Source organism: Jaculus jaculus, chromosome 14 (assembly GCF_020740685.1).
Source record: "Jaculus jaculus isolate mJacJac1 chromosome 14, mJacJac1.mat.Y.cur, whole genome shotgun sequence".
In the NCBI taxonomy this organism is placed as follows: domain Eukaryota; kingdom Metazoa; phylum Chordata; class Mammalia; order Rodentia; family Dipodidae; genus Jaculus; species Jaculus jaculus.
This window is the reverse complement of record NC_059115.1, coordinates 8,170,602-8,186,652: the sequence shown is the minus strand read 5'-3', so window position 1 is coordinate 8,186,652 and position 16,051 is coordinate 8,170,602. Positions and strand designations below refer to the sequence as shown.

At 44.8% G+C, this 16,051-nt stretch overlaps 1 protein-coding gene and 1 non-coding gene across 2 annotated transcripts in view; both read left to right on the top strand.

The window, feature by feature from the left end:
* The window catches only part of LOC123454763 (3-alpha-hydroxysteroid sulfotransferase-like), a 46,847-nt gene that overhangs the window by 6,293 nt on the left and 24,503 nt on the right, over positions 1 to 16,051 (top strand). The window contains exon 2 of the mRNA XM_045134088.1: positions 15,666 to 15,854. The gene's annotated coding sequence lies outside the window, so the exon portion shown is untranslated. The remainder of the gene's footprint in view (positions 1 to 15,665; positions 15,855 to 16,051) is intronic.
* On the top strand, positions 10,391 to 10,492 carry LOC123454919. The gene has a single exon (XR_006633569.1). It is a non-coding gene; the product is annotated as a U6 spliceosomal RNA (small nuclear RNA).

The window sequence follows — 16,051 nt, the reverse complement described above, 5'->3', positions numbered from 1 at the left end:
AAACAAACAAATGAGATGGGCCCCAATATAGGAAGTTATGTCCTCAAAAGGCACTGAGAGGACCCAGAAAGTACTCTAGTAAACCACAAGCAACCTTTGTGGGGCTGGAGAGATGGTTCAGCAGTTAAAGGCACTTGCTTACAAAGCCTGAAAGCCTGGGTTTGTTTCTGTAGGACCCACATAAAGCCAAATGCATAAAGTGGTGCATGTGTCTGCAGTTCGATTGCAATTGCATGAAGTCCTGGCTTGTCCATTCATATATATAGTCTACCTGACTCTCAAAGTAAAGTCTTTTAGATGTGAGCCCCATTGGTCACGTTCTAGGGTCTCTCAGCAGCAGGTACATGGCTTCTAAAGTCAAGGGAGGTTTGGTAGTTTGAATGTGCAATGTCTGCCATAGCTGCATGTGTTTGTGATTAAGCCACATACTCAACCCCAGCTGGTGGCACTTGGGGAGGTGAAGCCTTGCTGAAGGGGATGTGTCACTTGGGGTGTCACAGCTCAAGCCTCCCTTGCCAAAGCCATCTCATTCTTTCCACAGATGTAATACCCAGCCTCTGCTTTGACATGTTTCCCTGCAAGGATGAAAATTCTCATAAAGATGAAACAAAACAAATCCTTTCCTCCCAACAGCCATTTTTGGTTGGATGTTTAGTAACAGCAATGGAAAGGTAACTGCTAGATAAAGTTGGTGCTGAGAAGTGGTGTCATTGCTGCAGTGAACCTGAACAACATGTTGATTTTGGTCTTTTAAAAATATTTTTTAGTTATGTAGAAGGAAGGTGAGAGAAAGAGAGATAGAGACAGAGAGATAGAGATAGAGAGAGAGAGAGAGAGAGAGAGAGAGAGAGAGAATATGGGTGCAACAGGGCTTCTAGCTGCTGTTGCTGAACTTCAGATGCATGTGGCTCTTTGTGCATCTTTGTGTATTACATGGGTACTGAGGAACTGAACCTGGATCTTTAGGCTTTGCAGGCAAGCACCTTAACCACTGAGAAATCTTTCCATCCCTGGAAAAAAAAAAATATTTACTTGCAAGCAGAGAGACACAAAGAGAAGAGAGATGGAGACATAAAGGGAGGTAGATAATGGGCATGCCAGGTCCTTTGGCTGCTGCAGAGGAACCCCAGATGCATGGACAATTTTGTACATCTGGCTTCATGTGAGTATTGGTTAATCAAACTCAGGTTGTTAGGCTTTACAGGCAAGTGCCTTAACCACTGTGAAATCTCTCCAGCCTAATTTTGGTTTTTTGAAACTGATTTGCAGGAGGAATATGAAAGAAATAACTTTGGACTAGATATACCTTGCAGGGCTATAAGTGCTGATGAGAGTTTGAAAGAGCCCATACCATACTATAGTCAAAATACTAATTCTACAGAACAAAGAAAGCTTGTTGGAAGTGAGAAGACCCAAGTCACATATGAAGCCAGGCCCTTAAGAGTAATGGCTCATATTCAGTGAAAACTCTAAAAGTCAGAAGGGTTTAGAATGATGTAGACAAAGTTCTGAAAGACCCAAACTGCCAACCCCACAAAACTATATCCAGCCACACTATTTGTCATAAATGAAGGAAAATGAAAAATTCTGTGACAAAGGAATGTGCGATCACTAAGCCAGATCTACAAGGAATACTAGAAAGAATACTTCAAGCTGGGCATGGTGGCATGTACCTTTAATCCCAGCACTCGGGAGGCAGAGGTAGGAGGATCGCTGTGAGTTGGAGGCCACCACCCTGAGACTCCATAGTGAATTCCAGGTCAGCCTGGGCTAGAGTGAGACCTTACCTCGAAAAACAAACAAACGAAAAAAAATAATAACTTCAAATTGGAGAAAAGGATGAAAACATGCAGCAGGTTACAGAGGAAGAGTGAAGCTAGGACAGAGGTAAAGCAAATGAAGACAAAAATAAAGCAGATGCTACACAATCAACAAAACAACAGGAATTAGGGCCTGATGAGATGGCTGAGTAGTTAAGGAACTTGCCTGTGAAGGCTAAAGACCCAGGTTTGAGTCCCCTGTACCCATGTAAGCCAGATGCGCAATGTGATGCCTGCATCTGGAGTTTGTTTGCCATGGCTGGAAGCCCTGGTGTGCCCATTATCTCTCTCTCTCCCCCTTCTATCTCTCACTCTCTCTCAAATAAATAAATAAACAAAATATTAGAAAATATAAAACAGCAGGAATTAATACACACTTATAATAACTGAATACTCATGGATTCAATTCCCTAATCAAACACACAGAGCGAAATGCTGGATCAGAAAACAGCATCCCTCTGTTTACTGTTTAGAAGAAACCCACCTCACCATCAAAGACTGATGCTACCTTAATGTCAAAGTGTAAGCAAAGGTTGTGCAAGCAAATAGAAGAAGGAAGCAAGAAGGCATTGCTGTTCCAATACTAGACAAAATAGTCTTCAAAACAAAACTATTGCAAAGAGATAAAGGGTCTGGAGAGTTGGCTAAGTGGTTAAAAGCACTTGTTTGAAAAGCCTAACGGGCTCAGCGCTCTGGGACCCACGTGAAGCCAGATGCACGAAATGACATGTGCATCTGGAATTCATTTGCAGTCATGGGAGGACCTGGCATACGAATTCTGTTTTCTCTTTCTCCCTCTTTCCCTTTCTTTTTCAAGTAAAAAAATAAATATTTTCAAAAAGAAACTAGTGGAACAACCTATCAAGAGGACATTAAAATTCTAACATAAGTGCACACAATTTCATAAACTACTTGAGGCAGTGTCACTAACCCCAACAAAGGAAATACAGAATTACTTCATTACCCCATTCTCATCAATAGCAAGGTCATCTAGATAAAAAATTAACAGAGAAGCACTTTAGTTAAATGACATCATAGATCAATAGGGCCTAAAACATATTTACAGAACGATCTACCCAAACACAGCAGAATTCACATCTCAGCAGCTTGTAGAATTTTCTCTAAAATAGATAACCTATTAGGGTGCAAACCAATGGTCAACAAATATAGGAAAACCGAAATACACAACTTTTTGTATTCTATCAGAGCACAATAAACTACATCTAAAAATCAACAAGAGAAAGATCATTAAGGGCTGGGGAGATGGCTTAGTTGTTAAGGTATCTGCCTGAAAAACCAAAGGACCCAGGTTCAATTCCCCAGGACCCACATAAGACAGATGCACAATGTGGCACATGCATCTGGAGTTTGTTTGCAGTGGCTAGAGGCCCTGGTGCAGTAATTCTCTCTCTCTCTCTTTCAAACAAATAAATAAAAATAAAATATCAAGAAAAATGTGTTAACAAAAGAACATTAAATACAGACTCATGGAAATTAAACACACTTTTTTTTTTTTCGAGGTAGAGTTTTACTCTAGCTCAGGCTGACCTGGAATTCACTATGTAGTCTCAGGGTGGCCTCGAACTCACGGTGATCCTCCTACCTCTGCCTCTCGAGTGCTGGAATTAAAGGTGTGTGCCATCACGCCTGCCTACACTTTTTTTTTTCTGAGTTTAGAAAATTTATTCCCTTTTCCCTTTTAAAACACACACAGGCAGGCAGGTGAAATGTGGCATAGGTTGGAGGGAGGTGGAAGCTGTGGGGGGTCCTCCATGCCCACCAGCATCCCAGTTCTTCTTGTATAGTTATTAAGTGGGGCTCCCCGAGAGCTGAGGAGTAGAACAGATTTCTCCACTTATCCTGAGCTCAGAATCCAACAATAAAGTGCCAAGGGTATGGGTGTGGGGGCATCTGGGGACTTTGCTCTTTTGCCAGGTAGAAAAATAGGCCCTCCCCAGTAAGTTTCAGGATGTTTTAAACACACTTTTCAATGATGAGTAAGCCACTAAAGAAATCAAGAAGAAAATAAAAGTAAAAATCCTAGAATAAAATGAAAATGAAAACACAACAAACCAAACCCAGGAGAAGGCAGTCTTGCAGAAAGGCTCAGTTGTTAAAGGTGCCTGTTTGCCCTAGCATGCCCATCGTGCCCCCCCACCGCCCATGAAATGAATAAAAGTCAGGGAGAGCTCAAAACTGATGCATATTAAGACATGGCAGAAACAAGAACAAATCAAACCCTGAAGCAGTAGACTAAGATGAAGGCCGAAATGAATGAAGCAGAAATACAAAGAATCAGTAAAATAAAGTTAGTTCTTTGAAAATATTGACAAACCCTTAGAGAGAGAGACAGAGAGAGAGAGAGAGAGAGAGAGTGTATATGGGTGTGCCAGGGCCTCCCACACTGCAAACACAGATTCCCAAGGCCAGCGCCATTTTGTGTATATGGCTTTAAGCAGATACTGGAGAATAGGACCCAAGCTATCATGCAAACACCTATAACCACTGACTCATCTCTGCAGCCTGGAAATCTACTTCTTTTTAGCTAATGTAAACTATGCTTAAATTTAAAAAAAAAAAAATATTGAGAAAGAGAGAGAGAGAGAGAGGGAGAGAGAGAGAGAATGGGCATGCCAAGGCCTCTTGTAACTGGTTTACATGGGACTGGGAGAATCAGACCTGGGTCCTCAGGCTTCACAGACAAGTGCCTTAACCTCTAAGCCATCTCTCCAGCCCTAAACTACACTTTTTCAAAGTGAGTTTTGAAATCATGTGTATAGGTGGATAATGCTGCTCCTAATCCATAGGTTACTATAGAAAAATCTCACAGTAACTGTAGCAGACAGATTCAGGCTCACTGAGATAAACTTCCAGACCAGGAACAATTATGGAGGAAGGGACTTATTGAAGCTTACAGATCCAGGGCAAGTTCCATAATGGCAGAAGAAGCTGGCCTGCCTTCACAGGACCAAGCAGAGAGAAGGAAGTACAAGCCTAAAGGTCAAAAGCCACAGCACACTTCAGGAACTCCAGCTAGGCACACTTTGCATATCGTTAGATTGAAATCAGAAACCCACCACCACGCCTTAAGATCCACCCAGTGACATTGCCTCCAGCCAGGTAGCCAGCAGATGCAAACTACAAACAAACAACTGAATATATTGGGGGCCACCTATTCTATTCAAACCACCACAGTAACAATGCTAGGGCTGGGTTATCTATCAGGGAGTTGCTGGTCCGGGAAGCCCTGAAGCCAGCAAAACAACACAGGCGATTGCCATCTCTCTTGGTTGCCCACCGGAACTAGATGGTAAGACGCTATTGCTGAAGACTGCGCATGCTTCAGTTGCAGGACAGAGAGGGTAAAGCTGGAATTAATCTGGAAGCTTCCTCCCTGCTGGCTAAGTGTCACAGCGCAAGAAGACGCTGTGTGGCTGCTGGAGGAGTCATGAGCAGTCTCACCCAGCGGCGAATGCTGCAAGCTACACCACTGGGCCAGACAGACAGACAGACAGACGGACAGACACATGTGCCCACTGGTAGAATATTAGCAAGACAACTGTTCTTTGGTTGTATGTGAAGGCTATGCCAACAAACAGACCTCAGGAGGCCGAGGGTCCATAGTCTGAAGCAGAACAGGGGTGGAAAGAAAGAGCCAAAGGAGGGAAGGACTGCTTCCCGTGCTGTCTACCAGACACACGGTGGCCTCGGTTCTCATGAGCTCACAGCGCTTGCCACGCCTACACGACACCTGCGCAATAGGAGGGGAAACGATGACAGCAAAGTAGAAGAGAGGGGGATGGAGAGGAAAAAATATTTTTTATAAAAGAAAGGTAGACATTACAAGAGCAGAGGAGAAACATGCGAGAGTGTGCGTTCGGACTGGAAGCTAGATTCAGGAAGTCGGATGTTTTGTCATGAAGCAAGTGGAAACTGGGATCAATTCTATGCCGGGTGGTTAAAAAGAAGAGCCAGCGGGCACGGAGACCTGGTGTGATAGGCAGTGCTTTGTGCCCACAGGTTGGTGGGAGGTTCAGAGAGACAAGGGGCCTGTGGTGAGTATAGCAGGCTCTGACGTCCCCCAGACCCTCCATTTCTCAGCACACTCACCCTTTCCTTGGATGAACCATTCAAAATATTCTTCTAGTGACTTTGGTTTCTTAATGAAACTTGACTTAGAATAGAAGTAATAACCAGATACAAGAGCGTCTCTAGGGTTTCTGATGACATAAGTCACCTGAAATAAACACACAAGAAAATGAAAAATCCACACTGCCATTTTCCAACTTCTTGCTTTTATTTTACCAGGAAGCTTTATAAATCCCCTTCAAATATCAAAGATTGTTTTGTGTGTGTGTGTCGGGGTTTCATGTAACCTCAAACTCCCAATATAGTGGAGGTTGATCTTGAACTCGTGACTCTCCTACTTTCAGCTCCCAGCCTGAGAAAACTGCTGAGTCCAAGTCTAGCAGCTGTTGCAGAATGAAATCATGTCAAAAACAAACAACCTGGGGCTGGAGAGATGGCTGAGTGGTTAAGGCATTTGCCTGCAGTTTGATTCCCCAAAACCCATGTAAGCCAAATGCTCAAGGTGGCATATGCGTCTGGAGTTTGTTTGCTGTGGCTGTAGGCCCTGACACACACATTCTCTCTCTCTCCTTCAAATAAATAATAACAAACAATATTGTAATTCCAGCTTTAATGATAACCACACAGTTGTTTATAAACACATGTACATACTAATTAACTTAGTTTTTCAGATTTTGTATATACACATTTAAACAAGATCACTTGGTAGTAAAATATTAGAATTTCACTTGATATTTGGCACCATCTCTCTTTATCTTACTGTAGGCTTCATGTCTCTCTAGACATCAATGTCTCCATCCCAGGATTTGTCAACCCCCAAAAGACGCCTTCATGTCTGAGTGGATACTGAGACATCCTTGTGCTGCACAATTGAGACACTTCCCAGAGTGGAGGTTATAACAGTCTATTCAAAGCTTCTCTGTGTACTTAATCACAACTCATTATAAAATTTCACAGACTACCACATTCTTCTAGAAAAGCATATTTATTTTGGTTTGGTTTGGTTAGGGTTTAGGATTTTTATTGTCATTAACACGCTTATGTTTTATTTATTTATTTGAGAGGAGGAGAGAAATAGGCAGAGGGAGAGGGGGAGGGAGAGAAGGAGAATGAGCATGTCAGGGCCTCCAGCCACTGCAAAGGAACTCCAGATACATGTGCCCAACCCCTCCCCCCCCCCCCCGGTGTGTCTGGCTTACACATGTCCTGGGGAACCAAACTGGGGTCTTTTGGCTTTGCAGGCAAATGCCTTAACCACTAATCCATCTCTCCAGCCCCTACTTATATTATAAACTAGGTCTCAAATAGCTCAGGCTAGCCTCAAACTCTGTATGTAGTAGAAGCACTTTAATTCCTCCTCATCCCATCTCTGCCTCCAAAATGATAGAATTGCAGGTATTCTTGACCATGCTAACATTAAGCTGTGGTGATAGGTGCATAATATAACTGGTTCCTTCTTTTGGTCCTGTCAGGTACATGTGAGATTTGAGTGATTGCTGGTTTCATTAGGCACCTTCACACAACAAGGCCATATAGTGTGGGTATAGTTGGGACATGATTGCGAAACTTCCAAATCTGCATTGAAGGCTGATTTTCAAGCATGTCTCTATTTGTAAAGTATATACAAAACTGAGTTATATGTAATAAATATGTACAGATAAAATTATTATTACACATGATTAACATATGCTAATAAATATTTTGAAAATAACTTTAAAAATTCTTGCCCAAAAGTTAAGAAATTAAAAACCCAATTTTAATTGAGACAGGCATGGTTGCTCACACCTATAACCCCAGAACTCAGGAGACTGAGGATGGAGGATCACTGTGAATATTAGACTACCTGTGCTACAGACTGAGTTCCCTATCAGTCTGTGTTAGAGTGAATCCATGTCTCAAAAAAGGCACTTGGGAGGCAGAGGTATGAGGACCTCTGTGACTCTAAGGTCAGCCTGAGACTACATAGTGAATTCCAGGTCAGCCTAGGCTACAGCCTGACCATATGTCAAAAAACAAACAAACAAACAAACAAATAAGCAAACAAACAAAAATAGAAAGAAAAGAAACACTGGGGCTTGCTTGCTGGCCCTGGCATGCCCATTCATTCATACCTGCATTAATTCCTTCATTCTTCCTTTCTACTTTCAAATACATAAATTTAGAAAGGAAGGAAGGGAGGAAAGGAAGGTAGGAAGGAAGAAAGGAAGGAAGGATGGATGCCTGGTGTGGTGGCACACACATCGAATTCAAGCACTTGGGAGGCTGAGGTAGGAGGATCGCTGTGAGTTTGAGGCCAGCCTGAGATGACGTAGTGAATTCCAGGTTGGCCTGGGCTAGGGCAAGACCCTACCTTGAAAAGACAGATAGGCAGAAAGAAAGAAAGAAAGAAAGAAAGAAAGAAAGAAAGAAAGAAAGAAAGAAAGAAAGAAGGAAGGAAGGAAGGAAGGAAGGAAGGAAGGAAGGAAGGAAGGAAGGAAGGAAGGAAGGAAGGAAGGAAGGAAGGGAGGAAAGGAAGGAAGGAAGGAAGGAAGGAAGGAAGGAAGGAAGGAAGGAAGGAAGGAAGGAAGGAAGGAAGGAAGGAAGGAAGGAAGGAAGGAAGGAAGAGAAAATGAATGAATGAAAGAAAGAAAGAAGGAAAGGCTCTGCCTTTCCCACTGAAGCAATGAACTTCAAGAAAATAGAATTTCCCCAGACACCCCATGCTGGCCAAAGACAAGGCTGATGAAGCCTAGCGCAGCCCACAGGAGGAATTTACCTCAGGGGTGGCCTTGCAGGGGAGACTGAGGCAGCGGGATGTGGGGGGCCACCTCTTGACTGCACTGCAGCTGCTTACCCTTGCCTCTGATTTCCATGTAAACCCAGACCCCGTGTAAGGATCCCAAGATGCACTGGGGTGCAGTGGGTCACTGGATCCCTGCTCTTCCCAGTGTGGCCACATTGAATCCGTCTCCCTCTCCTGCTTTTCACTGTTTAAGGAAAGCTGTAAGCCTCGGCACACGGAACAGTGTGTCATTAGATGAGAGAGCACGCTGGGCCTGGTGGTGCATGTCTGAGGCTGTATCACTCAAGGAGGACTTGCAAAAGATGCCGGGCCAACCGCAGCTACATAGGGAGTTCCAGGATAGCCTAGGCTACATGAGATCCAGGTTTTCTTTTTTTAAAAACGAAGACTAATATCTTTCCCAAATTGTTAAGCATTTCATGATTTAGTTCATTTCTGTATGCTGCCATCAGATTCCCCAGAGACGGCCGTTAGTCACACTGTGAATGTGCAGCAATAATTATGAGCCTCAAGCATGTCGAAGCAGCAATCCACAAACCTCACATAGGCCGTGCAACGAGCTACCACTGGCCATGCAGGCGAATGGGGAAGCCGTGAGCTTCACCACACAACACCCTTTGGTGACCAAGATACTAGATGGAATGTTTAACTTTATTGGAAATATTCAGTGACCAGAACTAGAATGACCCTTACGCTCAGGCCTTTGACTTTCATGCTTTGTGCTGGGTGCAGTTATCACATGTTGTGACTTGAGCTGTGTTTACTGAGTTGGACAGTTGTCAGTTGTCACCGAGCCCATGCTTTGGACAAGCTTCCCTCCTGTCCTTCACAGGCCAGAGGCAGATTCGGGTTACAGGCCCGCTGAGAGTAAACTAAAGATGGCTAAAAGCAAGAAATGCAAGACATGGCATTGAACCTGTAAGGTTTCCTATCTCTGCCTTTCCTAGAAAGTTTCCTTCTCTCTTTCTTTGCTAGAAAGCTGCGCCTTCCAAGAAGATTCTGTAATGACTACCCCATTCCAGGAAGGATCATTCCCTTTCCTAGGTATTTAAATGGAATCAATCCCTTTCCTGGAAACCTGGTGAAATGTATCAATACCTGGCATGGGGCCTGGAATGACTAGCTGTCACCTCCAGGAAATTCCCCCAAAAGACCCTGATCAGGCTCACCAGGCAGATTTCCCCCTGTTCGGGGCCCCTATCCAGCTTCTCCTTTACATTCCTTAATGGGGTCCTCCTTCCCATTTGTGGGGGGCCCTGCTGTCATTGAAGAGTTTTTCCTTCTCTTCTTCCCTGAAGCCCTTTAATAAAATCTTTGTAAATCTCACCCTATGTGGATTTCTTTCTTAAAATTCATCCCACAAAAGGCCAGAGGCCACTGACTCAGTAGAAGTTCTGTGTGACTGTGAACATCAGGCACCTTAACTCCCAAGTTAACTCTTGAGCCTAGCCAAGAGCCAAGAAGGGGCTCCGTCCCATTCAAATGCACCCCACATTCCTATGATAGCAGACGCAATGTGGTTGCATAAAGGTGACACTGTGGTCCATCTCCGTGTGTGGTAACATAGGTTCCTAGTGACCAGCAAGTTCTTACTCTGTAATGGAAAAGCTGTCATCAGGGACTGATGCAAGTCCTTGCTAGTTTTGAGGCCAAGGTGAGCTAGATAGTGAAACCCTGTCTCAAAGAGGAAAAGTGGGAGTTGCTTTAGCAGCACATCTGCTAAGGTGGAGCGACACAGAGAAGATTAGCGTGGCCCCTGAGCAAGGACGACATGCAATCTCATGAATTGAATTTCAAAGGTAGTTAAGAAGTTAGTTAGTTTTCTGTCATTTGATATTGTATATATGTATGTGCTGGATAATAAAGTAAAAATTTTAAAAAAAGTAAAAGTGCTAACTGATACTGACATTGTGCAACTCAGTGTGAAGAGGTCTGAAACAGCTAAAAATAGATTTAGCATATTACCCAGGTATACCACTCCTTGGCGTACACTCCAAAGACTTTCCACATTGCTACAGAAATACTTGTTCATCGATGTTTTTGTTGCACGATTCACAATGGCTAGGAAATGGAACCTGTACAGATGCCCTTCAACTGATAAATCGATAATGAATACGTGTTACATTTACACAATGGAGTTTTATTTAGCTGTAAAGGAAATGAAATTATTAAATTGGCAGGGCAATGGATGGGACTGGAAAAGATCACGCAACGTGAGGTAACCCAGGTCCAGAAAGCCAAATACTGCATGTTCTCTCTCATATGTGGATCCTAGCTTTAAATATGTATATTTATATGTGGGATGAAGTAAAAGCCAGTAGTAGAGGCCGATAAGCTAGAAGGGTCTGGTGAGTGAGGGAGTAGAGAAGAGGGTTTAAGGGGAGGGTGGTCGTGTAGGTACTAGTGGTAAAATGGCCTAAGTGGGGTCAGAGGAGGGGATGGACGAGAGGAGGGAGTGGGAGACAGCTAATCACAGTTAAAGATGGCATTAATAAGTCCTATGGAAACCCACTACTTTTCTATGTAGTAATACAAATGTCAAAGAAGGGAGCATCTGGGCAGAAGTGCCCTGTAGGGGTGGATACTGCTGTTCTCAGAAGAGGAGAGCTGGGAGACGTTAGAGAGATGGCTCAGTGGTTAAGTGTACTTTCTGCGCAGGAGCGAGGGCCTGAGGGGTCTTGAAAGCACCTGAGTTCAAATCTCCAGAACTCACCTAAGCAGATAGGCGGGACTACGCGCACCTGCAAACCCGGTCCCGTGAAGGGGGACAGAGACCCGAAGAGACTTAAACTGCCAAGGGGAGCAGAGACTCGACAGTGATCTCCAGTGTAAGACAACTGCAGGGGAGCACACAGGAGCATACACCACGCCAGACATACACACCAGCCAAGAAAAGCTTGAGAGAGAGAGAGAGGGAGGGAGGAGAGAGGGAGAGAGAGAGGGAGGGGGGGAGAGTGGGCAAGAGCGTGCTGAGTGTGGAAGTCAGTGGTAGAGTTTGTGGCCTAGAACCTACCAGTGAGGGCCTGGGGCAAGGCTCCATGATAGATCACTTGCCTAGAATGCCTGATTCTCAGGATTTGATCCTCAGCACTACAAAAATATTAAGGATTAAGTAAATAAATTCAGGCTTTCTCACTGTCTATTTTTATTCCACCATTGTACGGGATTCGCTTGCCCTTCTAGATTTGAAGAATATCTTAGAGTTCCATGATGACAGCAAACTTCATGCAAACAACCTCAGACCATACACAATTGAAAAGGATATCCTGGGACTTCCCTGTCACTTCCTCTCTCACCTGTATGTTACTTACAATCCTGTCCACAACACCAAACATTTTGTCTAAACAAGACTCAGTGCTGGGGCTGGAGAGATGGCTTAGTGGTCAAGGCATTTTCCTGCAAAACCTAAGGACTCACGTTTGACTCTCCAGGTCCTACAGAAGCCAGGTGCACAGAACTGCAAGTGTACCAGGGGGCACGTGCATCTGGACTGTGACTGCGGTGGAGGCCCTGGTGCACCAATTCTCTCTCTCTTGCATGAAAAAGGCAGTCTGCTGGGCTTGCCTAAAAAAAAAAAAGCCAAAACTAAAACCAAAAACAAAAACCACCAAAAGCAAACAAAAGAACCTCAAAAAACTGGAAGCTACAGTTTACCTAAGCATGGCTGCCAATAAGTTCCCATGTGCCATGTCTTAGAGAGGATTCGAAAGAAGGAAACTGCAAGAACAGAGTGAGCCAACAGAGCATTTACTGGGAGGCTTACGTAAGAGGGACAGGCATGGCAGTGTGTCCTTCGGAAGGATAGCAAGAGGAAAATGTTTCCTGGGCCATCTGAAGCAATATCAGTTCCCTGAGTCATAGGACAGTGTAGTGAAGTTTATCTCAGAGCATGGGAGGCTTCTTTCTGTGGTCTGAAACATGGAAGGCTTGTATCCATGCCAGGAGCGCCCAAGGCCTTGGCTTCGGTTCAAGGTGTAGGAAACCAGCACAAGTGGCAGATCAAACAGCCGTGGCACCCTGCGTGCCTCAGCAACGGGAGTAGCAATGCGAGACGACTGGGGACCTACAGCTGCTATTGCTTTTTTTTTTTTTTTTCAAATTTTTATTAACAACTTCCATGATGATAAAAAATACCCCATGGTAATATGCTCCCTCCCCCCACTTGCCCCTATGAAACTCCACTTTCCATCATACCCCCTCCCCATTTCAATCAATCTCTCTTTCATTTTGATGTCATGACCTTCTCCTCCTCTTATGATGGTCTTGTGTAGGTAGTGTCAGGCACTGTGAGGTCATGGATATCCAGGGCATTTTGTGTCTGCGGGGAGCAAGTTGTAAGGAGTCCTACCCTTCCTTTGGCTCTTACATTCTTTCCGCCACCTCTTCCGCAATAGACCCTGGCCTTGGGAGGTGTGATAGAGATATTGCAGTGCTGAGCACTCCTCTGTCACTTCTTTCCAGCACCATGATGCCTTCTGGGTCATCCCAAGGTCACTGCCATCTGAAAAGAGAAGATTCTCAAGCATACAATAAGCAAAGCCAATAGATTACCCACAGAATGGGAGAAAATATTTGCTTATTATCCAACTGACAGAAGCATAATCTCTAGAATCTGGAATCTACAAAGAACTCAAAAACCTAAACAATAAAATGTCAAACAACCCACTCACAAAATGGGGCAAAGAGCTGGACAGGCAGTTCACAGAGGCAGAAATACAAATGACAGACACACACACTTAAGGAAATGTTCATCATCCCTAATCATTAGGGAAATGCAAAGATTCCACCTTACCCCAGTAAGGATAGCAAACATCAAAAAATCAAATGAAAATAAATGCTGGTGAGGATGTGGAGAAGCAGGAACACTCATCCACTGTTGGTGGGAATGTAAGATGGTACAACCACTTTGGAAAGCAATATGGAGACTCCTGAAAAGCTGACTATAGTTCCCAACAGGCCTAGTTATTCCCTTACTGGGCATCTACCCTAAAACCTTTAAACCACAGTCCAGAGAGATTTGCTCAACCATGTTTATAGTGGCTCAATTTGTAATACCTAAGAGCTGGAATCAACCCAGATGTCCATCACTAGAAGAATGGATAACTAAGATGTACTATATCTACACAATGGAATTCTACACAGCAGTAAGAAAAAAATGACACAATGAAATTTGAGGAAAAATGGGTGAGCCTGGAACAGATCATTCTCAGTGAACTTACCCAGTCACAGAAAGAAAATCGCCACATAGTCTCAGTCATCTATGGCACCTAACCTGAATCTACCCAAGATGCTGACATACCCAGCAAGCATCTCGAGGACTAGACAATAGCGTGGGTGAGGAGGGAGGGGAGGGCAAAGAAGGGGGTGGGAGACACAAATCTAGACCCAAATGGCAATGGTACCATAAAATTCTACATCCTAAAAGGCAGACCAAATGGCTGAACCTTCACCAGGCCTTTAGAGGGAACACCTGAGCCACAAGACACTGGAGAGGGTATGATGAAGACTGACCTTAATCTTCTACAGCTTTTCTCTCTTTCTCTTTCTCTTTCTCTTTCTCTTTCTCTTTCTCTTTCTCTTTCTCTTTCTCTCTTCTCTAACCCTTTTGTATTAGTTATCTTTTTCCTCATTTTCTTAGAGGGCACTGACCTGTAACTCCCAGTACCAGCACGGGGCCATCATCCACAGTGAGCTTTTGATCAGAGAGACGGGTCCTCCTGCACTCCGCAGGCTCCTTGGACCCAGGCTATTGTTCACCCCTCCCCGCCTTCCCGCCACTAGGACTGCAGGCTGCCGACGCCCTCTCTGCCGTCATCTGACCACAGCAGTCCCATACACCCACCCCACCATGTCCCAGGACCCGGCAGTCCCATCCACCCCCTGCCACAGGGTCCCAATGGACCCCGCTGTCCCATCTCCTCACCACTCAGCATGGCAGAACCACCAGGCAATGCCATCCTGCCCCCTCTGCCACCCCGCTGCAGCACCAGTCTGCTTTGTCCCATTCCCTGCTGGGGCCATCTGAACCCACCCTGATCCACCTACCAACAGACCTCGCCCTTAGGTCCTCAGGCCTCCACCAGAGCCGGCTTCTTCCCTCTGAGCAGGCAGGCCCCATTGCCATGAGAAGCCTGCTCTTAACGTTCATACCCATGTATTAATACTGCTCTCATTTTTGGTTAGAGAACCTTCTCTTTTCAGATGCCAGTGACCTTGGGATGACTCAGAAGGCATCATGGTGCTGAGAAGAAGTGACAGAGGAGTGCTCAGCACTGCAATATCTCGATCACACCTTTCAAGGCTCAGGGTCCATTGTAGAAGAGGTGGCAGAAAGAATGTAAGAGCCAAGGGAAGGGTAGGACTCCTTACAACGTGCTCCTCCAGACAGGAAATGGCCTAGATATCCATGACCTCACAGTGCCTGACATGACCATCATAATAGGAGGAAAAGATGATGACATCAAAATAAAAGAGACTGATTGAGTGGGGAGGGGATATGATGGAGACTGGAGTTGTGAAGGGAAAGTGTGTGTGTGTGTGTGTGTGTGTGTGTGTGTGGTGGGGGGAGGGACTTACCATGGTTTATTGTGTATAATGGAATCTGTATTATGGAAGCTGTCAGTAAAAGAAATAAAGTAAAGAAAAAGAAGACATTTTTCCCTGACGTCCACTGAGAACTTTCCACCTTCTGAATTCTGCCCCTGCCCTTACCCACCTACGAGCTTGTCCTGTAGTCCCTCCCTGTTTCTACTGGCTCCAGGCCTCATTCTCCTTCCCGGCCTCTGACACCTGCTTGTTCTACAGCCTACAAACAAATCTAATTACCCCCAGGTAGGATGCACGTATGGCCGACACTGTGTGGTGTCTGTCTTGTTGAGCCTGAGTTGATCTCCCTTAGTGTCTTACTCCCTGAGCTACTGGAATCCTATTCAGAATCCCTCCTTATGTCTGTCCCCACTTTTTCTTTGTTTTAGACCAGCCTTGGCTGGAGTGGAACCATGTCACAAGACCACCACCGTGAAAACCTTCGCACGGGGCCTGGGTGTAGCGCTCACGTATGCAATTCCAGTACTTGGGAGGCTGAAACAGGAGGCTTGCTGTGAGCCGGAGGTCAGCCCGGACTACATAGCAAGGCATCGCTTCAGATGAAAGATCAAAATAAAGTAAGTAAGAGATAAAAGAAGGGAGAAATAAGTGAAGGATGTAGCTCAGTTCATTCACATGTACAAAGCACTGGTTCATTTCCCAGCGCTGCATGATACAAGTCGTGATGATGCAGTTGGGAGGCAGCAGCAGCAGGCCGATCAGGAGTTCAAGGTCATCCTGCACTACATAGCAAGTTTGAAGGCATCGATCTGAG